Raw genomic sequence first — 26,952 nt, forward strand, 5'->3', positions numbered from 1 at the left:
TTGGCAAATTAGAAGCAAATACTAATAACTTGAAGAATGTATCTTTATTTCTAGCTGTTTAAGATATTTCTGAGTTACTATTTCACTCAATTTTTTTAAAGAAAGGAGTAAAAGAATGAGCTAAAAAATGCCTATGTAAGAGAATAGAAAAATGTCTAAGATAAATATGAGACTAAAATTTGAGTTTCCAGAGTTTCATACACAAGAGTTTTTCTCTTAGTTGTGCTGCTTCTCCTACTAGGTAACACCTGAATGTTCTTCGGAAGGTTAGAGGAGCGGTGCTTCTGAAAAAGTTCTAATAGATATACTTTCAAAATCAGTGGGCCTATTTAAAGAAAAGAAACACCAAGTGGAACAGAAAATTGATGCAATTAATTGGATTGAATATTGAACTATTTTATTTTTTATCATTTCATTTACATAAATATCTATTTCTATATGGTACAGAATAGATAGTTCAGACCGAGATGCTCTTTTTCCTTTACATTGCAAATAGACCAGGTTCAGAGATTGCCCTGTTTTCTTTTTTCATGTAAAACTTTGAAGGGGAGAAGTATTAGGCCCTATGTCCCAAATGAACTCACTAGTTAAAGAAGACTACACTTCACTCACTCCTTCTTTTCACTACCAAATATAAAACTTCATCACAGTCTTTGAGAAACCTGCCTAATTTGAGAACATTCTACATTAAAGAATAATAATAATACCTAACATTTATATAAAACTTTGAGTTACCAGGTGTTTTCACATGCATTATAATTTTTGACTTTAGACTTCAGAGTGTGGATACATATATCTTGATTTTGTAGAGAGGAAATAGAAACTCAGAATACTGATGTGATATATCAAAGATCAGATGTATAAGAAAGGGCATGCCATACTAGTTTTATCACCAAAGTTTAATTTCAAAGTAACAAAGACTTCATTTCAGCAATCTACCACTGTACAGAGAGGGACTTTTAAATACTCCTGTTCTACAAGGGCTTTTGTTTAATTTAATTTGATTTTAGCAATTCGGCAAATACATTTTTCTATGGGCAATTCACCATGGTAAGAAAATGGCTTCATCCTAGAGGGTCAGAGATTATATCAGCAGCCAATAAAATGGGATTCTGCTTGTAGCATTAGCACACTGTCCACTACTCGGACTCCAGGATGAATCTTACCCTTGTGTGCATAGGGAGGGGCCGGCAGGGGCAGACAGATTGTAGAGGAATGAAGAAGCCAGTGGTGTGGTAGTTCAGCAACTAGTTCTCTACTCAACCTATATCCATCTCTGCCACTAATATGGTTCTTGATTTCTTCTTTTTGCTTCTGCTGATATTTCTTTTATTTCTCTCTTGTAAAACAGAGAATAGGGGTTAAAGGATATTGGGTTTGCAGACTCCAGAATCTTGGAACTCTTTTTACTGAAACAATGGAGGGGACACTGGGGACACGATGGGGTAGTTGTTCTTTTAATATGCAGATGCTTCAGGTAGAGGCAAACTATTTCATTTCATCCATATTGCTCCATCCCACTGGGAACTGGTGCTGGGAGTGGTGCAATTAGTCACCAGCACTGTCATCAGTGTTGCCCAAGAGGCTGAGAACAGACATCATGGAATCAGATAGCTTGCTGGAAATTTTAACTATATGTTTCTGCATCTTCTTATTATTACTCAGGGTGGATGCCAGTCCTGGCTCTGCTGCAAGAGGTCTGTCTCCATGATCCTCTGTAGCATCGGGTGGTGGACCACTGGGCAGAAGTCCACCATACTATAGTCTTGGGACAGTGGTCACATTGCATTCAGCCCACCCCATCTAATGATGGTATGGATTGGTGCAATACCCAATGAGATCTCCAATCTTATACATGGTGGTTTTATTTCCAATGGCATCTGCTATTTTCATCATCAGAGAATTGAGCCATTTGATCTCCATTTTGAGTGAGTCCATGTCACCCAACAGCTCATCAGATTCTCTAGTAGCCAAGCATTCCAAGGTGTCTTCATTGGCCTGCTCGGTATCCTCAATGTCAAAGATCTTAGTCATCTCCTTAACAATCTCAACACTGAGATGGGCAGGCAAAGTATGGGTGGGTGGTGGTATATAGAAGCTGATCTTCCCACACATCCAGTCATCCAAGACAGCTTTGGCTACCTGCTCTTGACTGTATATGCCTCTCTTCTTCTTCTTCCAACGGGTGGGCCACTGCAGTCAGAAAGTGAGTGGTGGTCTGGAACCCAGATATGCCACAATTGTTGGAAATCTCCTCTAGGTTACAGTGCTGCAGGATGGTCTCCACTGGGTTCACCAGGTCTGCCAGCTTCTGTAGATGAACGTAGTTGTGCAGGATGATGCCTACCTCTGATTTGAGTCCTGAGACAATACCTGGAGCATCCAGCAGCCTGATGAACTTGTCCAAGTAGACCTCCTGCATGAACTTGTGCAACTCCCATACTGCATGTAGGGCTGTGCTTCAGACTATCAATCAGGCTGCTATTCCCAACATTGGGAAGGTACACGACCCCCATGCAGATATGAGTGCATACTTCAATGAGGTGGCAATAGTTCCCTTATGAGGTTTTCAGCTCCTAAACAGGCCTTGCTTTTCAGCAGTTACTCAGAGGCCTGATCCCTTGGCACACTGCAACAGTTCAGGTTTTTCACCCGATGCAGGTTGCTGGCTTTGAAAGCTATGGTAGTTCATTCCACTTGATAATCCAGACAATTTTCCACAACTTCCTTGGGGACCAGGTCAATCTTGTTCAAGACTAATTTCTTATTGCCTTCTGCCTACAGGACAGCCTTTTCCATTTGGAAACAGTGGCAGCCCAATAGGTCTCCAGCATCCAGGACTTCCAGATTATTCCACATCAGAATATTCTACCACCTTACGAAACTCCTTGTAATAAGCCTTCCTCATGGCCTCATCATCCAGCTGAGGAAACATATTCAATTCCTGCAAAACTTCTTCCTTTTGCTCAAACTCCTTTTGGTGTCTCAGAACATCTTGATAGTAGCTCTCGATGGCCCGGAGTCAGTGTCTGTCTTGCTCCTGGGAAGCCTGCTGCTTCTCTCTCCTCCCCTCTATCCTCTTCTGCTTTAATTCAGCCTCCAATTTGATTTGATCATTAAAGTGAATAAGCTGAGGATTGGAGGACACTTTGGAGGCTGCTTTCTTCCAATTCTGCTTTGCAGTCTTCTTGCAGCCTTTGGAGCCTTACCTGCATTTTTATTTTTGTGTCAAGTTTCGTCATGGTAGCAGGTAGGTTCCAGCTGCTGACTTTCTTCCTATACTTCCAGCAGGGATCTGAGAGGACAGGGTGGTAAGGAAAACATGGTTCGCTACTCTGGGATCCCTCTTGATTTCTTCTTGATGACTAGTTCCATATCTTACCCATATCTTCCCTGATATCTTGTTTCTCGGTGCTTTATCCCTAGGAATTAAAAATAGCCTTCGTTTCTTCTTCCTTCTCAGCTGTAATTATTCCCAAAGCCACAAATCTTCCAGTAGAGACTCAGTCTCCACTCTTTACTGATTCATTGACTGCTAACTAAACCAGCAGCTACCAGAGTGAACCCCCCAAACACTGATTTCTCACCCAGATGTTCTTAAATTGCCTACCATTGGTTTCTTGCTGTTCACCAGCCAACCTCCAATGATGCTGGCACCCAGGTATGGTGGATGGGAAACTCTAAAAGAAACTTCACATGGCAGGCACCAAGGGTGTCAAGGATGATTTCAAATTTATAACCCTTTGAAGTAAATAATCCTATAATGTCTCATATTTAATCCCATTGTATATTTGTGTGTGTGCATTTCATTTTTATAAATAAATTTGTATTATTTTTTAGAAACCCCCCTCCAATTACTGAAATAATACATACAAATTTTAGCAAACTTAGAAAAAAACAGAAATATATGAAGAATACTAAAAATCACTCATATTTCCCAATCCAGAGCTACTAAATATTAACAATGTGGATAACACTGCAACACAGTTTATCTTGCTAATTTAACTTAACATTTTATCATGAGAATTTTCTCCTGACATAAAAAATTCTTTGAAAATGCTTTCAAGTGCTACACAATTTTCCATCATATGAATGTATGATAATTTACTTAATCATTTCCCTAAGTGTTTTTCTTTTTTAGCTTATGGAAATTGCTTTAGGTTGAAGTCAAACAGGGACACTGTTTTCCCTGTTTAAGAAATGAAAAGCATTACCATAGGCTCAGAAAAAGTTACAGATCCTTTAGTCATATTGTTAGTGACATCAGAATGGGAAACGTCTTGAGAGACATCTCAGATGGAAAAATCCCCATATGGCTAAGCATACCAGCCTTACCAGGCCACACAGAGCAAGAGGGGAAAGGATGTTCTCCATATCTGATGTAAAGTGTTGACGTGAAAACATCACCCAAACTGTTAATTGAAACACTGCTCTGACTTTCAAAACTGAAAATGAAGTGTCTAAGATATTTTTAGAAACACATGATTAAAAAAATTACCGAAAGTAAATCAACTGGGCTATGCAAGCTTTCTCTATACCCAAATCACCTCTCCACTTCCCTGTTCCCATGACCATATGTTTGTGACCAAACCCAGCAACTAGAAGCACAGTCCCTTTTCTGGCAGAATACTGATCTTCTAACACTTTGACTATCCAAGATGCCCATGAAATAAAAGTCATTGGCCTAAAGTGCTATAGAATCATAAATGGGCCATTAAAGCACACATGTACATGTGCTTAAACCTAAAAATTAAAAATACTGAAACACCCACATTGAGTGTTTTGCTTCAGGAATGGAGCTTCCTGAAGAAATAGGCTACCCCCTACAACCTATAAGACTTAATCAGGAACAAATCTGCCCCAAAGTCCACCAGATGCTAAGTTACTGGAGACAGGGGCTGTCTTGAGTAACTATGTGTTCCTGGGGCTCAGCCCACTATTTGAACCAGCACCTATTCTCAATAGAAACTCAATATTTGTTTCTGAACAAGGAAGCAGAAGTGTGAACAGGGCACATATTTCAATGAATGTTAGAGCAAAAGAATTAAGGACAAAACAAAGGAAATGATGTGCTTGTGGCAGGACCTAGCGCTTGAGCTCTGCAAGTAAGAAAATGCATCTGTATGGATTTTTGTCAGAGGCTATAAGTCTTAGTTATAGAATGGCAGTAATACCAAGCAAGCACCCTAATTATTTGTGCATAGGAAATGGTGATTCTAAAAGTCCAACAGAAAAGATAAAATAAGACTATTAATAATCAATTATAGCAGTTGCAGTTCTAAGCACATTGTATTTGTTACTTGGGTTAATAAAATGTTTTAGCAGGGTTGCTGAAAACAAAATCAATATACAAAACTCAACTGTATTTCTATACACCAACAATAAGTGTTATAAAACATAATAAAGATACTACTTTAAAATAGCATTAAAAAAAAAACCACACTACATAGGAATAAATTTAACAAAATATATGCCACAACTAATGCTAAAGCTTTATTCAAAATACTAAAGAAGAACCAAATGAATGGATAGATATGCCATGCCCATGTTTGGGAAGATTGTATATCATATACATGTCAATTCTACTTAAAGTGATCTATAGAATCAATGCAATTCCAAGCAAAAAATAAACTGGTGGCTTTTGTTTACATATATTCTGTCTCAAGACTACCACATCAACTCTTGTCTGAGTTTCCAGTCTGCTGGCTTGCCCTACAAATTTCAAGCATGTCAGTCCCTACAATCATGTGAGCCAATTTCTTAAAATAAGACTCTTTACACACACACACACACACACACACACACACACACACACACCCCTCGTTGGTTCTCTTTTTCTGGAAAACCCTTACTGATCTGACTCTAAAATGTGTCATTATGGAAAAACAGAAGAATAAGAATAGCTGAGAAACTCCTAAAGAAAAAGAAAACAAAGTAGGGGAAACCTGTCTTATGAGATATCAAGACTTACAGTGTTTAAGCTATATAAATAAAATATTAAGAATATCAAGCTGTAGTGTTTAAGGTGGTATGGATTGGTGACAAATACGAAAGAAGAACAATAGAGGAGTCCAGAATCAAAGATATAGGGAAGTTTGATTTATAACAGTCTGATAATTGAAGATCAGTAGAGAAAGGATAGGCTTTTCATTTATAGAAGCTGGGACAAAATGAAAAAAATAATTACTAAATTGAATCCCTACTGAGACCATGCACAAAAAATACTGCATGGATTAAAGACCTAAATATAAAAGACAAACCCATAAAATTTTAAGAAGACAAGAGAGAATAATATCTTTAATATCTTAGGTAGGGAACGATTTCTTAAATAAAACATAAAAAGCCCAAATCATAAAGGAAAAATTTATACACTAGATTATATTGAAGTTAAGAGTGCTCATCAAAAGATATAAAGAAAGTGAAAATTCAAGCCACAAATTGGGAGATGATGTTTGTAATATTTTTAAAATTAGCATAAGGTTATATAAAGCACATCAACAAATCAATTGGGAAATGACAAACAATCTAATGAGAAAAATAGCAACACTTCACAGAAGAGGCAATAAAAATGGCCAAAATTTGGGGGGAACGTAATTTGGAAAACAAATTGGCATCATCTATTAAGTTGGAAGGATGTGCTTCAGCCAACAATTCCAATTATAGGTAGATATCAAAGAGAAATTTTCACTAGACTATTCATTTGGCATTCTTTGTAGTGGCAAAAAAAAAAAAAAAAAAAAAAAAAAACAACAACAACAACCAACAGTAGGATGGATAAATAAATTGTGGTATTTTAATGCTGTGGAATACAATGCACCAATGAAAAGTAATGAATTACAACTGCAGGCAACAACATGGAAGAATCTCATAAATATAATGTTGAGTAGAAAAGCAAGTTACAGAGCATATAAGCATGACTATTTCATTTGTCTAACTTCACATTCATGAAAAATTGAACAATATATTGTTTAAGGGTAGAAACATATATAATAAAACTATAAAGAAAAAGTAAAGGAATTATAATCACAAAATCCAGGATAGTGTTTACCTCTTAGACAGCAAAGACAAGAATTGTCAGTGGGATGGGCACCTAAGGAGCTTCAAAAGAAATGGAATTGTTCTCCTTCCTAACCTGGGTGGAAGATATGCAAGAGAATGGTGTGTTTTTATTCTTTATACTTTATATGCATATGCTATAAATAGTCTGTTTTTCTGCAATAGGTAACAAAATAAAAACAAAAATAAAACAAAAGATAGTGCTATCTTAAGTTCCTCTTAATGTCCTTGGGCTGATAATATCTCCTTTTTAAATGTGTTTCCTCAGCTTAAAGAAGAGAATTTTAACACAATCTGCCTCATAGGGCTGTGTGAAAATATAATATACCTTAGAATAGTATCTGGAAAATAACAGATGCTTAAGAATCGTTAACTATTATCATTATTATGAATATCATCATTTTTATTATTACTTCTGCTCCGCAATGTAACCATCAACGTGGTCAAAACAATCTATAGCCTCTCTGCTTACCTAAACCTTTAATTCTTTCTATAGCCAACAAAAAGGAACTCAATTGATGAATTATGCCTTCATCCAACTATTTTTTGAATCGTATATATCCTGTTGTTCTCACCACCGATCTTTGTAAAATGCCCACAGCGTCAGCCTCCGTTTCAAAATGTAGCTTAGAACTTTGTACCTAATTTAGGTAATCTTTGAACTTAAGAATATTATCTTAATGAGGGAGACTTACAATGCTTCTACATTCACTTTCTCTTTATATCTATTCCTCCCAAACTAATGGCCCTTCATCATTGAATATTCATGTACAATAAATGCAAACATTTCAAAGACAAGGACCACATCTCATCATTGCACAATCCCCAACATTTGCCCTATGTGAGCCATTTGTGTGTGCTCAAAAGATGTCTGTAGAATGAATGATGGGTTATAAAATAAGTGAATTTAGGATGCATTAACAAACATGGAAGATTGTTGTTTAAGTTTAAGGATAGAACAGATATGTTTGCCTCTCATTTGTTCCAAGACAACAGTGCCAGTAAAATGATAAAATGAACAAAAAAGGGAACAAATCCATAAAAGGAATCAGGGGTTTAGCAGTCAAGAGATTTCACCAAAATCCTGAGTGGTGGAAAGTGACCGGGAAATGCGTTAAGAATGAAACAGAATGGAAGAAGCTGCACCCAGGGTATGAGAACCCTGGACATGCTCTGTGCTAGGAGTCAGCAGTGACAGTCGTTAGGAGAGAAAAAGAATCTGCCTACAGAAAGGTTACATCAAGAAGGCTCCTACTCCCCTGCCAAGGCACAGAAGCAGACTCACCAACAGCTTAACTTTTACCCCAGGCCAAAAAACCACAACAAAACAAATCAAGAGGTCTATTTCTGAAGATTAGAATAATTGTTTCAGAAACCAGACTGCTGGTATTGAAGTCAGCACCTACCTATTCGGGCATTTATGAGTTTTGGACCAAAAAGTTAGCATTTTGCACATTCACCCTAGTAAACAGACTGCCAGTTTGCAAGACTCATCCATGAACAGGGAGTTTACAATAAGCCTCTCTATTTAAAAGAGAGACAGATGTTGGAAAACAATTCTATAAACATAGCAGAGAAAAAAACATACCATCTATCTAGAATAACCAGTCTAGTTCTGTACTGTTAAATATGAACAGATATTTGAAAGTCATCATACATATGTTGAAAACCAGCAGCAGCATAAAAGAGAAAGGTAATAAAGAAAATTGAAAGGTAACTTTAGAGGAAAATAAACAGCAAAACTGAGATTATCTTCATCAGAGAGATTCAAGAAAAAAACTAGCATTTATTTAGGGCTTATTATGTGCCAAGCTCTGTCCTGAGAGTTTTACACAGTTAAACTAAACTGAATCCCCCTAATATTTCTGTATAAATGTAGTGATGTTTTCCCTTATATATAGATGGAAAAACCTAAATTCAAAGAAATTATAAAACACCTCCAATGTCACATAGTAAGTAGCCAAGCCTGGGGCAGCCATTTACCTCTATAGCTTGTGTTCTTAGCCTTAAACTGTACTGTCTTTAAATAACACAGCATGTATAAAACAAGAGGGGTCTGTATAATAGTTGAAATAGTAAAAAGCTTCTATAAATGTCTATTATGATTACCAAGAGGAAAACTGGAAGATAAAGTCAAGGAACTTTCCCAAAAACACAGAGCAAAGAGAAAAAGAGAGGGAAAATATGAGCTAAAAGAGGAGAGAGAGAAACAATATACATCCAGCTAATTCAAGTTTTAGAAAGTAAAGATAGAAAAGATATATGTGTTCAAATTAGGACTCATCAAATTTCCCAGCCAAAATAATAATTTAAAAATATACACATATTTTCATGGCATTTTATATACACGTGCACAAAAGGGATGCTTCCTAAATGCTTCCAATTTCCAAGAGAATAATAAAAGGTCACTAACAAAGGAGTGACAATTATTCTGCCATTGCCATCATTACATGCTGGGAAACAAAACAGAGTAACTTCAGAGTTTGAGGTTTTCAACCTATTTTCAAGGGTGAGTCGAAATACATATATTTTTAGATATTCAAGAATTCAGAAAATTTAGTCTCACACACCCCTTCCACGGATGTCACTTGAGTGAATGGAAAGCAACAAAGAGAGAGATAAAAGAAATAATAACAACAAAAACAAAGTTAAACCAAAGTACAGTGAAAGGAAATCTTAAAATAACAGCTATGCAGCAAACCTAAACCAGTTGATTTTAATCAGGACAGGAAAATAGAATCCAATCAATGGAAAAACAAGTCAGTCAAAATATATTGGGATACAGTGAAAAAGGCATATATTCTTTACCCTTATCAAAAATTATTCCATACTACTAAAAGAGGAGAGAGGAAGGCATAGAAACAACAGGAAAAATAGAAAATTCTACAGGAAAGCTATTTTTACATAAATAAAGCAAACCAAAATGTGGTATAATTTTGAGATTTTAGAGTATAAGAAAACAACACTATTCATCTGACCTTGATGCTAGATTCAAGAGACATAATTGTGCATAATTGAGACTTTGAAAAAGGAAAAGTAATATTAGCTCATCACCTTTAGAGTCTACTCAGAGTTGAAGCATGAAAGAATTGATTATGGTTTCAGAAGAGAATGTGAATGCTATCTACCTTGACAATGTACCAGTAAATTTATAACTAACAGAAGCTGAAAGATGGAGTTGGAATGGAGAACCGAAGGGAAGAATGAAAGTGCTGATATCCTCCTTGTAACAAATGAGTAATAAGGAGACCCCATATAAGGACTACAAAACTAGAAGCAGAAATTAAAATTTATTATCAAAAGTTATACAGATACACATTAGAAGAAACTTTCTAAAGTACATAGCTATTCAAAACTGAAAAGGGGAGGGAATTGTGTAAGAGCGATTGTATAAATGTGTATGAGATAAATCACCATATTTCACAGTAAGAAGTAGAGATAATGTCTCAAGTTGATAAGCCAATTAGGATTTAAGTATACTATTTAAAGTTATAGCATCACCTACTAGAAGAACCAAAATCACAAACAGTTTAATGTGTTTGTATCTGAGCAGTGGGATGGGGACTGAGAGGTTAGTAGGTGCTTTACTTGAGAACTGTTTGGTACTACTGGTCTTTAAATACAGGCACATAACAGTTTGGTAATTTAAAAAAATAAAAGGATGAATGTAATTAACAAAAAAACCCAAAAGCACTAGATTCAAAGACTTTGATGAATGCCCACTGAAATATCATTATAAAATACAAACGAATTTTCAAATGCAACCACTATTAAATGCTTTACAGCTAACACTGCTTACAAATATTAACATAAAATCTTTCATATTTCTTTTCCCCATATATTTCTTGGGATTACTTTCTCTCCCTCACTTTCTGAAACTCATTGTTCTCAATGTATCTTGAATACAGGTGTGAATTTCCCCTGACTTTCAAATTATACTATGAAAAGACATCACATTGTAGAAAAACTGAGCAATTCTGAAAAATATATAGAAAAAACTGTAATAATGCACTCTTCAGAAGCAACCACTGTTGCTGCTTTTGGCAATTATATTCATTTTAACATAGCTGAAATCATACCATAACTAATATTTTGAATTCTATTTTCAAATTTAATGCAACAAAAATTATTCCATACTACTAAAAGCACTGTTCAAATGTAATTTTTAAATGAATTTTGAGGGATTATAAAAATAGTACATAACAAATGTAGAAAATTCAGAAAATATTAAAAAGGTATAGATGAAAAACATAACAACTCTACAATTTCACAACACAGAGACATTTAGTTTTAATGTGTTCACATATCTCCTCTGTCTCTGTTCTGTGTATACACAGTATGTTTTTAATACTTGATATTATATCTGCAAATTTGTTTCATGATTTTGTCACTAAACATATCAAAAGTATTTTCCCTACACCTAACCCTCTTCATAAATATCTTTTAGGTGTTTTATTTGTCAAATTTTAATTAACTCTTGACCTGGTATTAAATATGTAATGTTCTTCCAATTTTTTAATTATTCAAAGTATCAATAATTATAAAATGAACATATCTGTATCCTGTATTATTTTCATAGTTTAGTATTCCAGAAGTGGAAATACTGTATCGAAGAGGATTCCAATTAATTTATTCTGTAGGAATATCATTCTGGATACAATAATTGGAAAAGCATTGTAATTTAAATAAGGGGAGGGTGATTCTTTGACTTATGTAAGAGGTTATTACATAAATTTAACAAAAAATAATAAGAACTCTTTCCAAGTGTTTTATACATCAGAAAGAAAATATGATGGTTTTTAGGTTGAATACATACCGAGCCACTTTAGAAATAACAATCTCCTTTCTCATGAAAATGAGTAATAATTTATACCAGGCAACACTGCAAGTTTCATTCCTTTTATGGCCAGTGTATCTCTATGGAAGCAGGAGAGCAGGTAAAGATTCTGAGTCAACTATAAAGTGTCAGTAGTTATTTACAAGGCTGGTAAAAGGGTTGATTCTGCAAAATCATGCTTCCTCTCTGATCCTAATGATTCTTACATGGCACCAAGTTAAGGCAATGGTGTATAGATGATCAAATGGAAATTAAATCACCGTAAGTATTACAGAATCACTTTTTCTTAAGATATTTAAGAATTGGAATTTTCTTGAGTTTTGTATGTAGATATTCCTGAAAGCAAGGGAAGAGACTAATGCTTTCCATAGATCTCATAGTGTTTTAAGTTCTAAAGGCAAAGCACTAACTAACCTTACCTTAAAACCTGAAAAGACCATAGGATGTTGATAGTATGATGATTACTTTTGTTTCAGAGACTTGTGTTAAATATCTGTGTGTTATTAAATGTCGGGGTGCCCTTTTAGTATTTCATCCTTGGTAATATGCCTGGAATTTAAATTCTTATTATGTGATTAAATGTACTGCATGGTAGCCACGACTCAAGATGAGGGAGTAAACAGAAGACAGTACACTATTCCACGTGGTAGTAAGTTACAAAGATTGTGTGTGAAGGCCCAGAGTCTATAGAGCAACTTATTTAGAGCGTATGAAAATAGACTCATATATCTGGAAAATGATTCTGATGGAGGTTGTGGTGAAGAAGGAATTGTCCAGAGATAAAGATGGAGTGGTTAACCAGAGACAGATCACAAAGGCACTTGTGTGACAGGTTAAAAAGCCTCATCCAAAGTAGTAAAAAAGCACTGAAGGCATGAAAGCAGGTGGTGACATAAAGAACACTCTAGCTGGAGAATAAGGAAAGAGTTGGGTTTAGGGTCAAGAGTGGAAAGAAGAGAGGCGGGGCAAGATGGCAGACTGGTGAGCTGTAAGTTTTAGTTACTCCTCCAGGAAAGTAGGTAAAAAGCCAGGAACTGCGTGGACTGGACACCACAGAGCAATCTGTCTTTGGACATACTTCATACAACACTCATGAAAATGTCGAACTGCTGAGATCAGCGAAATCTGTAAGTTTTTGCGGCCAGGGGACCCGCGCCCCTCCCTGCCAGGCTCAGTCCCGTGGGAGGAGGGGCTACCAGCTCCGGGAAGGAGAAGTGAGAACTGCAGTGGTAGCCCTTCTCGGAAACTAATTCTACTGATTCAAACTCCAACCATAGATAGACTGAGACCAGACACCAGAGAATCTGAGAGCTGCCAGACCAGCAGAGAGGAGACAGGCATAGAAAAAAAAAAAAAAATAAAACGAAAAACTCCAAAATAAAAGCAGAGGATTTTTGGAGTTCTGGTGAACACAGAAAGGGGAAGGGCGGAGCTCAGGCCTTGAGGCGCATATGCAAATCCCGAAGAAAAGCTGATCTCTCTGCCCTGTGGACCTTTCCTTAATGGCCCTGGTTGCTTTGTCTATTAGCATTTCAATAACCCATTAGATCTCTGAGGAGGGCCCTTTTTTTTTTTTTTTTTAATCCTTGTTTCTTTTTCTAAAACAATTACTCTAAGAAGCCCAATACAGAAAGCTTCAAAGAACTGCAATTTGGGCACGTCAAGTCAAGAGCAGAACTAAGAGAGCTCTGAGACAAAAGGCAATAATCCAGTGGCTGAGAAAATTCACTAAACACCACAACTTCCCAAGAAAAGGGGGGTGTCCGCTCACAGCCACCATCCTGGTGGACAGGAAACACTCCTGCCCATCGCCAGCCCCATAGCCCAGAGCTGCCCCAGACAACCCAGTGTGACGGAAGTGCTTCAAATAACAGGCACACACCACAAAACTGGGCGTGGACATTAGCCTTCCCTGCAACCTCAGCTGATTGTCCCAGAGCTGGGAAGGTGGAGCAGTGTGAATTAACAAAGCCCCATTCAGCCATCACTTGAGCAGACTGGGAGCCTCCCTACACAGCCCAGCAGCCCAGAACTGCCCTGGGGGGACGGCACTCACCTGTGACATAGCACAGTCATCCCTCAACAGAGGACCCGGGGTGCACGGCCTGGAAGAGGGGCCCACTTGAAAGTCTCAGGAGCCATACGCCAATACCAAAGACTTGTGGGTCAGAGACAAACTGTGGCAGGACTGAACTGAAGGATTAGACTATTGCAGCAGCTTTAAAACTCTAGGATCATCAGGGAGATTTGATTGTTAGGGCCACCCCCCCTCCCCAACTCCCCAGAAACACATCCCACATACAGGGCAGGCAACACCAACTACACACGCAAGCTTGGTACACCAATTGGGCCCCACAAGACTCACTCCCCCACTCACCAAAAAAAAAAGGCTAAGCAGGGGAGAACTGGCTTGTGGAGAACAGGTGCCTTGTGGACGCCACCTGCTGGTTAGTTAGAGAAAGTGTACTCCACGAAGCTGTAGATCTGATAAATTAGAGATAAGGACTTCAATAGGTATACAAACCCTAAAAGAACCCTATCAAGTTCAGCAAATGCCACGAGGCCAAAAACAACAGAAAATTATAAAGCATATGAAAAAACCAGACAATATGGATAACCCAAGCCCAAGCACCCAAATCAAAAGACCAAAAGAGACAAAGCACATAGAGCAGCTACTCAAAGAACTAAAGATGAACAATGAGACCATAGTACGGGATATGAAGGAAATCAAGAAGACTCTAGAAGAGCATAAAGAAGACATTGCAAGACTAAATTAAAAAATGGATGATCTTATGGAAATTAAAGAAACTGTTGACCAAATTAAAAACATTCTGGACACTCATAGTACAAGACTAGAGGAAGTTGAACAACGAATCAGTGACCTGGAAGATGACAGAATGGAAAATGAAAACATAAAAGAAAGAATGGGGAAAAAAATTGAAAAAATCGAAATTGACCTCAGGGATATGATAGATAATATGAAACGTCCAAATATAAGACTCATTGGTGTCCCACAAGGGGAAGAAAAGGGTAAAGGTCTAGGAAGAGTATTCAAAGAAATTGTTGGGGAAAACTTCCCAAATCTTCAAAACAACATAAATACACAAATCATAAATGCTCAGCGAACTCCAAATAGAATAAATCCAAAAAAACCCACTCCGAGACATATACTGATCACACTGTCAAACACAGAAGAGAAGGAGCAAGTTCTGAAAGCAGCAAGAGAAAAGCAGTTCACCACATACAAAGGAAACAGCATAAGAATAAGTAGTGACTACTCAGCAGCCACCATGGAGGCAAGAAGGCAGTGGCACGATATATTTAAAATTCTGAGTGAGAAAAATTTCCAGCCAAGAATACTTTATCCAGCAAAGCTCTCCTTCAAATTTGAGGGAGAGCTTAAATTTTTCACAGACAAACAAATGCTGAGAGAATTTGGTAACAAGAGACCTGCCCTACTGGAGATACTAAAGGGAGCCCTACAGACAGAGAAACAAAGACAGGACAGAGAGACTTGGAGAAAGGTTCAGTACTAAAGAGATTCGGTATGGGTACAATAAAGGATATTAATACAGAGAGGGAAAAATATGGCAAACATAAACCAAAGGATAAGATGGCCGATTCAAGAAATGCCTTCACGGTTATAACGTTGAATGTAAATGGATTAAAATCCCCAATTAAAAGATATAGATTCGCAGAATGGATCAAAAAAAATGAACCATCAATATGTTGCATACAAGAGACTCATCTTAGACACAGGGACACAAAGAAACTGAAAGTGAAAGGATGGAAAAAAATATTTCATGCAAGCCACAGCCAAAAGAAAGCAGGTGTAGCAATATTAATCTCAGATAAAATAGACTTCAAATGCAGGGATGTTTTGAGAGACAAAGAAGGCCACTACATACTAATAAATGGGGCAATTCAGCAAGAAGAAATAACAATCGTAAATGTCTATGCACCCAATCAAGGTGCCACAAAATACATGAGAGAAACACTGGAAAAACTAAAGGAAGCAATTGATGTTTCCACAATAATTGTGGGAGACTTCAACACATCACTCTCTCCTATAGATAGATCAACCAGACAGAAGACCAATAAGGAAATTGAAAACCTAAACAATCTGATAAATGAATTAGATTTAACAGACATATACAGGACATTACATCCCAAATCACCAGGATACACATACTTTTCTAGTGCTCATGGAACTTTCTCCAGAATAGATCATATGCTGGGACATAAAACAAGCCTCAATAAATTTAAAATGATTGAAATTATTCAAAGCACATTCTCTGACCACAATGGAATACAATTAGAAGTCAATAACCATCAGAGACTTAGAAAATTCACAAATACCTGGAGGTTAAACAACACACTCCTAAACAATCAGTGGGTTAAAGAAGAAATAGCAAGAGAAATTGCTAAATATATAGAGACGAATGAAAATGAGAACACAACATACCAAAACCTATGGGATGCAGCAAAAGCAGTGCTAAGGGGGAAATTTATAGCACTAAACGCATATATTAAAAAGGAAGAAAGAGCCAAAATCAAAGAACTAATGGATCAACTGAAGAAGCTAGAAAATGAACAGCAAACCAATCCTAAACCAAGTACAAGAAAAGAAATAACAAGGATTAAAGCAGAAATAAATGACATAGAGAACAAAAAAACAATAGAGAGGATAAATATCACCAAAAGTTGGTTCTTTGAGAAGATCAACAAGATTGACAAGCCCCTAGCTAGACTGACAAAATCAAAAAGAGAGAAGACCCATATAAACAAAATAATGAATGAAAAAGGTGACATAACTGCAGATCCTGAAGAAATTAAAAAAATTATAAGAGGATATTATGAACAATTGTATGGCAACAAACTGGATAATGTAGAAGAAATGGACAATTTCCTGGAAACATATGAACAACCTAGACGGACCAGAGAAGAAATAGAAGACCTCAACCAACCCATCACAAGCAAAGAGATCCAATCAGTCATCAAAAATCTTCCCACAAATAAATGCCCAGGGCCAGATGGCTTCACAGGGGAATTCTACCAAACTTTCAGAAAGAACTGACACCAATCTTACTCAAACTCTTTCAAAACATTGAAAAAAATAGAACACTACCTAACTCATTTTATGAAGCTAACATCAATCTAATACCAAAACCAGGCAAAGATGCTACAAAAAAGGAAAACTACCGGCCAATCTCCCTAATGAATATAGATGCAAAAATCCTCAACAAAATACTTGCAAATCGAATCCAAAGACACATAAAAAAATCATACACCATGACCAAGTGGGGTTCATTCCAGGCATGCAAGGATGGTTCAACATAAGAAAAACAATCAATGTATTACAACACATTAACAAGTCAAAAGGGAAAAATCAATTGATCATCTCAATAGATGCTGAAAAAGCATTTGACAAAATCCAACATCCCTTTTTGATAAAAACACTTCAAAAGGTAGGAATTGAAGGAAACTTCCTCAACATGATAAAGAGCATATATGAAAAACCCACAGCCAGCATAGTACTCAATGGTGAGAGACTGAAAGCCTTCCCTCTAAGATCAGGAACAAGACAAGGATGCCCGCTGTCACCACTGTTATTCAACATTGTGCTGGAAGTGCTAGCCAGGGCAATCCAGCAAGACAAAGAAATAAAAGGCATCCAAATTGGAAAAGAAGAAGTAAAACTGTCATTGTTTGCAGACGATATGATCTTATATCTACAAAACCCTGAGAAATCGACGATACAGCTACTAGAGCTAATAAACAAATTTAGCAAAGTAGCAGGATGCAAGATTAATGCACATAAGTCAGTCATGTTTCTATATGCTAGAAATGAACAAACTGAAGAGACACTCAAGAAAAAGATACCATTTTCAATAGCAACTAAAAAAATCAAGTACCTAGGAATCAACTTAACCAAAGATGTAAAACACCTATACAAAGAAAACTACATAACTCTACTAAAAGAAATAGAAGGGGACCTTAAAAGATGGAAAAATATTCCATGTTCATGGATAGGAAGGCTAAATGTCATTAAGATGTCAATTCTACCCAAACTCATCTACAGATTCAATGCAATCCCAATCAAAATTCCAACAACCTACTTTGCAGACTTGGAAAAGCTAGTTATCAAATTTATTTGGAAAGGGAAGATGCCTCGAATTGCTAAAGACACTCTAAAAAAGAAAAACGAAGTGGAAGGACTTACACTCCCTGACTTTGAAGCTTATTATAAAGCCACAGTTGCCAAAACAGCATGGTACTGGCACAAAGATAGACATATAGATCAATGGAATCGAATTGAGAATTCAGAGATAGACCCTCAGATCTATGGCCGACTGATCTTTGATAAGGCCCCCAAAGTCACTGAACTGAGCCATAATGGTCTTTTCAACAAATGGGGCTGGGAGAGTTGGATATCCATATCCAAAAGAATGAAAGAGGACCCCTACCTCACCCCCTACACAAAAATTAACTCAAAATGGACCAAAGATCTCAATATAAAAGAAAGTACCATAAAACTCCTAGAAGATAATGTAGGAAAACATCTTCAAGACCTTGTATTAGGCGGCCACTTCCTAGACTTTACACCCAAAGCACAAGCAACAAAAGAGAAAATAGATAAATGGGAACTCCTCAAGCTTAGAAGTTTCTGCACCTCAAAGGAATTTCTCAAAAAGGTAAAGAGGCAGCCAACTCAATGGGAAAAAATTTTTGGAAACCATGTATCTGACAAAAGACTGATATCTTGCATATATAAAGAAATCCTACAACTCAATGACAATAGTACAGACAGCCCAATTATAAAATGGGCAAAAGATATGAAAAGACAGTTCTCTGAAGAGGAAATACAAATGGCCAAGAAACACATGAAAAAATGTTCAGCTTCACTAGCTATTAGAGAGATGCAAATTAAGACCACAATGAGATACCATCTAACACCGGTTAGAATGGCTGCCATTAAACAAACAGGAAACTACAAATGCTGGAGGGGATGTGGAGAAATTGGAACTCTTATTCATTGTTGGTGGGACTGTATAATGGTTCAGCCACTCTGGAAGTCAGTCTGGCAGTTCCTTAGAAAACTAGATATAGAGCTACCATTCGATCCAGCGATTGCACTTCTCGGTATATACCCGGAAGATCAGAAAGCAGTGACACAAACAGATATCTGCACGCCAATGTTCATAGCAGCATTATTCACAATTGCCAAAAGATGGAAACAACCCAAATGTCCTTCAACAGATGAGTGGATAAATAAAATGTGGTATATACACACGATGGAATACTACGCAGCAGTAAGAAGGAACAATCTCGTGAAACATATGACAACATGGATGAACCTTGAAGACATAATGCTGAGCGAAATAAGCCAGGCACAAAAAGAGAAATATTATATGCTACCACTAATGTGAACTTTGAAAAATGTAAAACAAATGGTTTATAATGTAGAATGTAGGGGAACTAGCAGTAGAGAGCAATTAAGGAAGGGGGAACAATAATCCAAGAAGAACAGATAAGCTATTTAACGTTCTGGGGATGCCCAGAAATGACTATGGTCTGTTAATTTCTGATGGATATAGTAGGAACAAGTTCACAGAAATGTTGCTATATTATGTAACTTTCTTGGGGTAAAGTAGGAACATGTTGGAAGTTAAGCAGTTATCTTAGGTTAGTTGTCTTTTTCTTACCCCCTTGTTATGGTCTCTTTGAAATGTTCTTTTATTGTATGTTTGTTTTCTTTTTAACTTTTTTTTTCATACAGTTGATTTAACAAAGAAGGGAAAGTTAAAAAAAAAAAAAAAAGAAAAAGAAAAACAAGGAAAAAAAAAAAAAGATGTAGTGCCCCCTTGAGGAGCCTGTGGAGAATGCAGGGGTATTCGCCTACCCCACCTCCATGGTTGCTAACATGACCACAGACATAGGGGACTGGTGGTTTGATGGGTTGAGCCCTCTACCATAAGTTTTACCCTTGGGAAGACAGTTGCTGCAAAGGAGAGGCTAGGCCTCCCTGTATTTGTGCCTAAGAGTCTCCTCCTGAATGCCTCTTTGTTGCTCAGATGTGGCCCTCTCTCTCTAGCTAAGCCAACTCGAAAGGTGAAATCACTGCCCTCCCCCCTACGTGGGATCAGACACCCAGGGGAGTGAATCTCCCTGGCAACGTGGAATATGACTCCCGGGGAGGAATGTAGACCCGGCATCGTGGGACGGAGAACATCTTCTTGACCAAAAGGGGGATGTGAAAGGAAATGAAATAAGCTTCAGTGGCAGAGAGATTCCAAAACGAGCCGAGAGATCACTCTGGTGGGCACTCTTACGCACACTTTAGACAACCCTTTTTAGGTTCTAAAGAATTGGGGTAGCTGGTGGTGGATACCTGAAACTATCAAACTACAACCCAGAACCCATGAATCTCGAAGACAGTTGTATAAAAATGTAGCTTATGAGGGGTGACAATGGGATTGGGAAAGCCATAAGGACCAAACTCCACTTTGTCTAGTTTATGGATGGACGTGTAGAAAAGTAGGGGAAGGAAACAAACAGACAAAGGTACCCAGTGTTCTTTTTTACTTCAATTGCTCTTTTTCACTCTAATTATTATTCTTGTTATTTTTGTGTGTGTGCTAATGAAGGTGTCAGGGATTGATTTAGGTGATGAATGTACAACTATGTAATGGTACTGTAAACAATTGAAAGTACAATTTGTTTTGTATGACTGCGTGGTATGTGAATATATCTCAATAAAATGATGATTAAAAAAAAAATGAACTAAGTTAAAATTTTGTAATAATGACTCTAAGAGCAGTTATAAGTAATAGTTATCTGTAATAGCAAGTACAAGTAACAGAGCAAGTTGTAAAGAGGGTTATTGGATAATCCTGACAGGAATGGTTTTAAAATGAAAGCATACGTTTTTACGTTTGTTTTTTACTCTTTTTACCTTTTTTGGTACAAGAAAGTTGTTCAAAAAATAGATTGGGGTGATGAATGCACAACTATATGATGGTACTGTGAACAATTGATTGTACACTTTGGATGATTGTATGTTATGTGAATATAACTCAATAAAACTGAATTTAAAAAAAAAAAAAAAAAAAAGAGTGGAAAGAAGAAGTGGGTAGCAATAATCTAGACAGGAGATGATAGTCAGAGTTAAGAAAGTATAACTGAGATGGAGATAAGTGAATGGACCCAAGAAATATTTAAGAGGCAACAGACACAAAAGGCAGTGACTGAATATAAGTGGTAATGGCTTAAGCAGTTGGGAAGATACTGGTGCCATTTTCTGAAGAAAGTAAGAGAAGCAGGATGGACTGAAAGTTAACAAGTTCAATGTTGGGCCTGTTAAGTTTTTGTTATTATGAGACAGCTGAAATAAATATGTAGATCTGAAACTCAGAAAACAGCTTAGCTGGAGAAAAGGACTTAGGTGTCATTAGCAATAGACTAATGAAGACCCTGCTGGAGAACTAGAGAAGTCATTGCTAGGACTCAATGGTGGATCTCAGAATACAGAAATAAAAGGATCACAGGTGATTCTATCTTCTCCCTTGCAAAGGTCGCTAAGGATTTGGCTCTTGGGTATTGAGAGAGACACTTGAATGCCTACCCAGAAGACATTCAGCTTTTCTCTTAATAACAGAAACCTACTTTGGTTTATATTTTTGGCAGTGGTATGAATCATGATAGGTGCATGGCAGTCATTGCAATCTCACCTCTCCTTGCCAGAAAATGTTTAGAAGGCATTTGACTTATTCATGTCCAATGGAGATACATCCAAGAAAGATTTTCTTCATGATAAAACAAGAAACAAAAAAAGTATGAAGAAAGGCTTACCTCCTTCTTAATACATTTGATGGCTGGTAAGAAGACATAATGCTTGAAATTTTGGCAGCCACCTGGTAGAAAATGAGGAAAGGTCAAGAAAATCATGAAGTCTCCCTAGAGACTGGCCTTGTGAACTTGCTGAATCATTCCTGGAACAACCTACTTCCTGACTCTCCTGGGAGAAAAATAATCTCCTACTGTGTATTCAAAGTTCATTCAAGAATACTGATTCTTGAAGCTAAAAGCATTCCAACAGGTATCAAATTTTCCTTAAAGAGCTCACCTACTAAAAAGATATGGAAGGTGTCTTGGAAGTGTGGGCCAAGAAGATGTCACCTTTTTCAATCTACAAAAGCTGAGAACTTCCCACTTATAACCTGGGATCCCAGTCTCCTGTTTTAGATCCAGTTTTAAAAAAATAATAATAATTTAAAAGGTAATATTTACACCTATCTCCTTCCTGAAGCAAAATAAAATTGAATAGAGTGTTGGGATGTAAGATAGGAAATATCAAGAGCCGGCTCTGTAAACCACCTTATACAAAACAAATGGAAGTTTTAAAATGGGTTTTTGCAACAGTCATCCATTAGTTAACAGGTACAGTATAATTTCAAGCATATATTTAATAATGAGGCAGTCAACAGACACTTTTTTCATTGATTCAGTTTGAAATAACAATTACCAAAAATGGTCGGTGAAATCATGTTTGGTCTTTATTTCCTTGTAGAAGAAGAAAATAACTTTTCAAAGACTTTTCTTTGCATTTTGCTGTAAAAGAGAAAAAAAACAACCATCTCTACCAATTTGAATTTTACTTCACAAAACTCTTCAAAATGACTTCCTTTCTATGGTCTTCTGCAGGAAAAGAGATAAGAAATATGTGTCTCTGGTTTTCAGGGGAATTCCAGAAAACCTTAAACACCCACACAGACATAATGCCAATTTTCTTTAAATGTTGCAAAACATAGAAAAATGAGGGAAACCTCTGTTATTTTTATGAAGAGTTAGAAAAACACTGATATTAATCTCCAATTAAGATTGCTAAAACACACACACACACACACACACACAAAACTCCAGACCACTCTTGCTTATGAAAATCAGTATAAAAATCCTAAATAAAATAACAGCAAACAGAATCCATCCGTTCCTTAAGAGAAGAAAAGTACTGTATCATGACCAAACATGGTTTATTCTAAGATAGCTCAAGATTAGAAAAGTACTACACTATTATTTATAATAAATGTGTCATTTAAAAACATGTCAGATCATGTCACTTCTCTGCTCTAAATGCTCCAAAGGTTTCCCATGCCAGAGTAAAGGCCAAAAATTCTCACACTGACCTAAAGAACCGTCATAAGCTGGTAACTGTTGTCTGTATGCCGTGTCCCTTCTGCCCACCTACTCGTGTGGCCCCAGCCACACTGGGCATTCTGATGTTCCTCACACAGTTCAGGAACATCCCTGCCAGAGGCCTGTGAACTGCTATGCCCTATGTCTGGAATACTCCCTCCAAGTATCTGCAAGGTTAAGTCTCTTACCTCCTTCAATGTTTTGGTTAAATGTCATCCTCATAAGGCAGCTTATCCTGACCACCCTGCTGAAAGTTACACCTATTCTACATCAGTCTATGGCACTTAGGAGCACCGCACCCTGCTCCATCCTTTCTTTTTTCTGTAACACACATCAACTTCTAGAACTGAAACAATATATTTATGTATCATGATTTTCATTTATAGTGTGTACTCCTGCCCTAATACAAGCTCTAAGAAGGCAGCACTGTGTTTTGCTCATTATTGTGCAGTAACTGGTCCATAGTTTGCATTCAATCAATTTCTTTTAAAATGACTGAATGATTTTATTAATATATCTTGAGAAAAAACACAGTCATCTCTGTTGATACTAAAAAGCTGTTTGACAAATAATATACATTCTTGCTAAACACACAACTAAACAGAAATTGATGGCTAAATCCTTAATATGATTTATGCCAAAAACCTTGGTGGGGATATGCTAGAAGCATTCCCATTACAATCAGGTAAAAGGAACCCAAGACAATCACCAATACTTACTTACTGTTCTATGGGATGGATTAGCTGATGCTGATATCAAAAGAAAGAATTATATTTATAAAAAATTGGAAGGAAAAATATGTAACTATTTGTAGATAAGAGGATCATACAACTAGAGTAAGAGAATCTAATGAAAAACTATCACAATGGACATGAGATTTAGTGAGGCAACAGAATATAAAATTAATATATGGGAACAATAACTTTTATATATACAAACAATAGCCAGTTAAAAGATATAATGAAATAGAACATCCAAGTTAAAACACCACCAACAACAACAAAACAAGAGAAAAATACTTAGGGATTTTTTTTTAATAAATGTGCAAAAGTTTTTTAGCAAAATCTAAATGCAGGTGGAAGTGGTAATTGAAAAGAATCACAGAAAGAATGAATGGCATAAAAATGTCAATTCTCCCTAAATTTTTAAATAATTAATTACAATTTATTTAACACAATCCAAGAAAAATACCAATGGATTATTTTCTCTCCCTGGAACTAAACAAGTTGATTTCAAAGTTATTAATGGAAAAAAAGAAATAAGTATAAGAGGAAATCTAAAAATTAAGAGCAGTGAGAGAGAACTATACCATCCAGATGTTAAAACATACTGTGAAATCTCAATGCTAATAATACTGAGTTATTAACACATGAATCAATGAACAAATGGAGCAAAATAGAAAGCCTAGTGTATTAGTTTCCTATTGATGCTATGACAAATTAGGACAAACTTGCTGGCTAAAACAGCACAAATGTATTCTCTTACAGTTCTGGAGGTCAGAAGTCCCACTGAGCTAAAGCACTGGATCTCAATGGGCTAAAATCAAGGTGTCAGCAGGGCTGCTCTCCTTTCTAAAGGCTCTAGGGGAGAATCCTTTTTCATGCTTCTTTCAGCTCCTAGAAGCTGCCTTCCATCCTTATCCCCATGCCTTCTTCCACGTGCAAAGCCATCAATGATTGGTAGATTCTTTCTCACATTGCATTACTCTGACAGATTCTTCTGCCTCCTGCTTTCACTTTTAAAGACCATTGTGATTGCATTGGGCCAACCAAGATCCCAGGATAATCTCCGTATTTTATGGTCGGCTGACTAGCAATTTTTAATTCTTTCTGCTACCTCAATTCTCCTTTGTCATGCCATATAGCATATTCCCAGGTTCTGGGATCTCTTTAGGAGGCTATTATTCTGCCAACACACCCAGAAATTGTTCTAGGTATATAAATGATTTTATATATGATACAGCTGGCATCTTAAACCCGTTGGGCAAAATTGGGCTTTTTAATGAATGGTTGTGGAACTGAGTAGTCCTTGGGGAAAAGATTAAATTAAATCCATTCATCAACAAAATAATGGACCAAAAGGTTTAAGTGTAAATAAACAAAGCATACAAATATTTGAACAAAGCATGGCAAATTTCTTTATAACCTCATGAAGGGGTCCTTCTGATTAAGATAGAAGCAGACAGACTTTAAGGTGGCCACCATCATCCCCGCCTCTCTGTATACACGTCGTTGTGCAATCCCCTCTGCCTGAATGTGGGTAGGACCCATAACTTGCCTCTAACCAATGGAATGTGGCAAAAGTGATGAGATGTACATGATTATATGTAAGTGACTATGTAAGAATAGAAGGCCCAGCTTGAGAGGGTCTCTCTCTCTCTTTTACAAGCTGTCATGAATACTAAAGATGCAAAGGAATAAATTCTGCCAACAACCTGAGTGAGCTTGGAAGGGATTCTTCCACAGCTGAGCCCCAAGATAAGAGCACACTCCAACCAACACATGATTGCAGCTTTGTGAGACTCTGAACAAAGGACCCCATTGAGTAGTGCCTGGACTCCTAACCCACAGAAACTGTGACATAATAAATGTGTGCTGTCTTGATGGCTAAATTTGTGGTAATTTGTTACACTGCATAGAAAGCTAACATAATTACCCAAAATTTAGAAAACACAGATTCGAAACATTTACATGAAACATTTTTAAAAAGCTGCAATACAAAGCACACAAAAGAATACACAAACACCATAATTAAGAGACAAAAATACTAAACAAAGTCAAAAGACAGATGACAAACTAAAAAAAAACAAGTGATTTTTTTAGTGTGATAATCTCCTCAATAGATAAAGAGTTTCTAGAAATCAACAAGAAAAAGATCAATTAATTGCTCAACTGAAATACAGTCAATGGACTATTCAGAAAAAGAAATACAAAAGGTCCTTAAATATATTAAAAGATATTCAACCTCATTTATAAGAAACATTCAATTACAACTGTACTGGGATGCCATTTTCACCTCACAGATTTGTTAAACTCCAGAAAGTTTGATAATTTATTTGCCTTACCATATAACATTATTTTTACATTTGTGTTTTGCCTCCACAGCCACAATGCATCTTCAATTCAATGTAATATGATCCAACAAACACTGAGTACTGAGTTTGGTTATTAGACAGAGGCACTGCCTTCAATGATAGCAAATATTGTAAGAGAGACATGAAACATGATACATCTGAAAATATAGAGGTAAAAAGTCCAAACTAGGTGACTTCTGAAGACTTTTGAAGACAGGCAATGGGACCAGAAAGAGGAATGTTTTAGAAGGAAGAAACTGCATATATAAATCAAAAAATGTGCAAAGTAGCATGAAGATGAATTTGAAGAAGGGTGAGCAATTAGGTGTTACTACAATGCAAAGTGTGAATTCAGAAGAAGAGGGAAGGTTAGAGGTGAAGGAAATGATAACATTTTCAAAGACTGACAGTCTATGCTAAGGAATTTAGGCTTGGGAGATATGGAGCCAGAAGAGCTTTTAACAGGGAGAACAAATAACCAGTTTCACATGTTCACCTGGAAACAGTGTGGAAGATGCACTGGAAGAAGCAAGGCAAAAAATCACAATTGTCCACTGAGATATGATCAGAATGATGTCCCTTAGTGTTCATCTTTGTATACTACTCAACAATATGCACAGTAAATTGCCCTCAGAGATGCTCAGTAACTACTGAAGGCCTTCCATGCCACTTAATTTTTCTTGACAATACTTAGCTCTAGAATAAAATAGTATAGGATAACTATCTACTGCAGGCTGCTCTAACATTTTTGGAACATCATTTAGCAAAATATGCTAACATTTATTCTTGA

General features: G+C 36.7%; 1 protein-coding gene and 1 pseudogene across 1 annotated transcript in view; both read right to left on the reverse strand.

Moving 5' to 3' along the window:
* The window catches only part of INPP4B (inositol polyphosphate-4-phosphatase type II B), an 877,116-nt gene that overhangs the window by 790,273 nt on the left and 59,891 nt on the right, over positions 1-26,952 (reverse strand). The gene's annotated exons all lie outside the window — the stretch shown is intronic.
* Positions 1,535-3,386, reverse strand: LOC119530499 (annotated as a pseudogene).

The sequence above is a fragment of the Choloepus didactylus genome, chromosome 3 (assembly GCF_015220235.1).
Source record: "Choloepus didactylus isolate mChoDid1 chromosome 3, mChoDid1.pri, whole genome shotgun sequence".
NCBI lineage: Eukaryota > Metazoa > Chordata > Mammalia > Pilosa > Megalonychidae > Choloepus > Choloepus didactylus.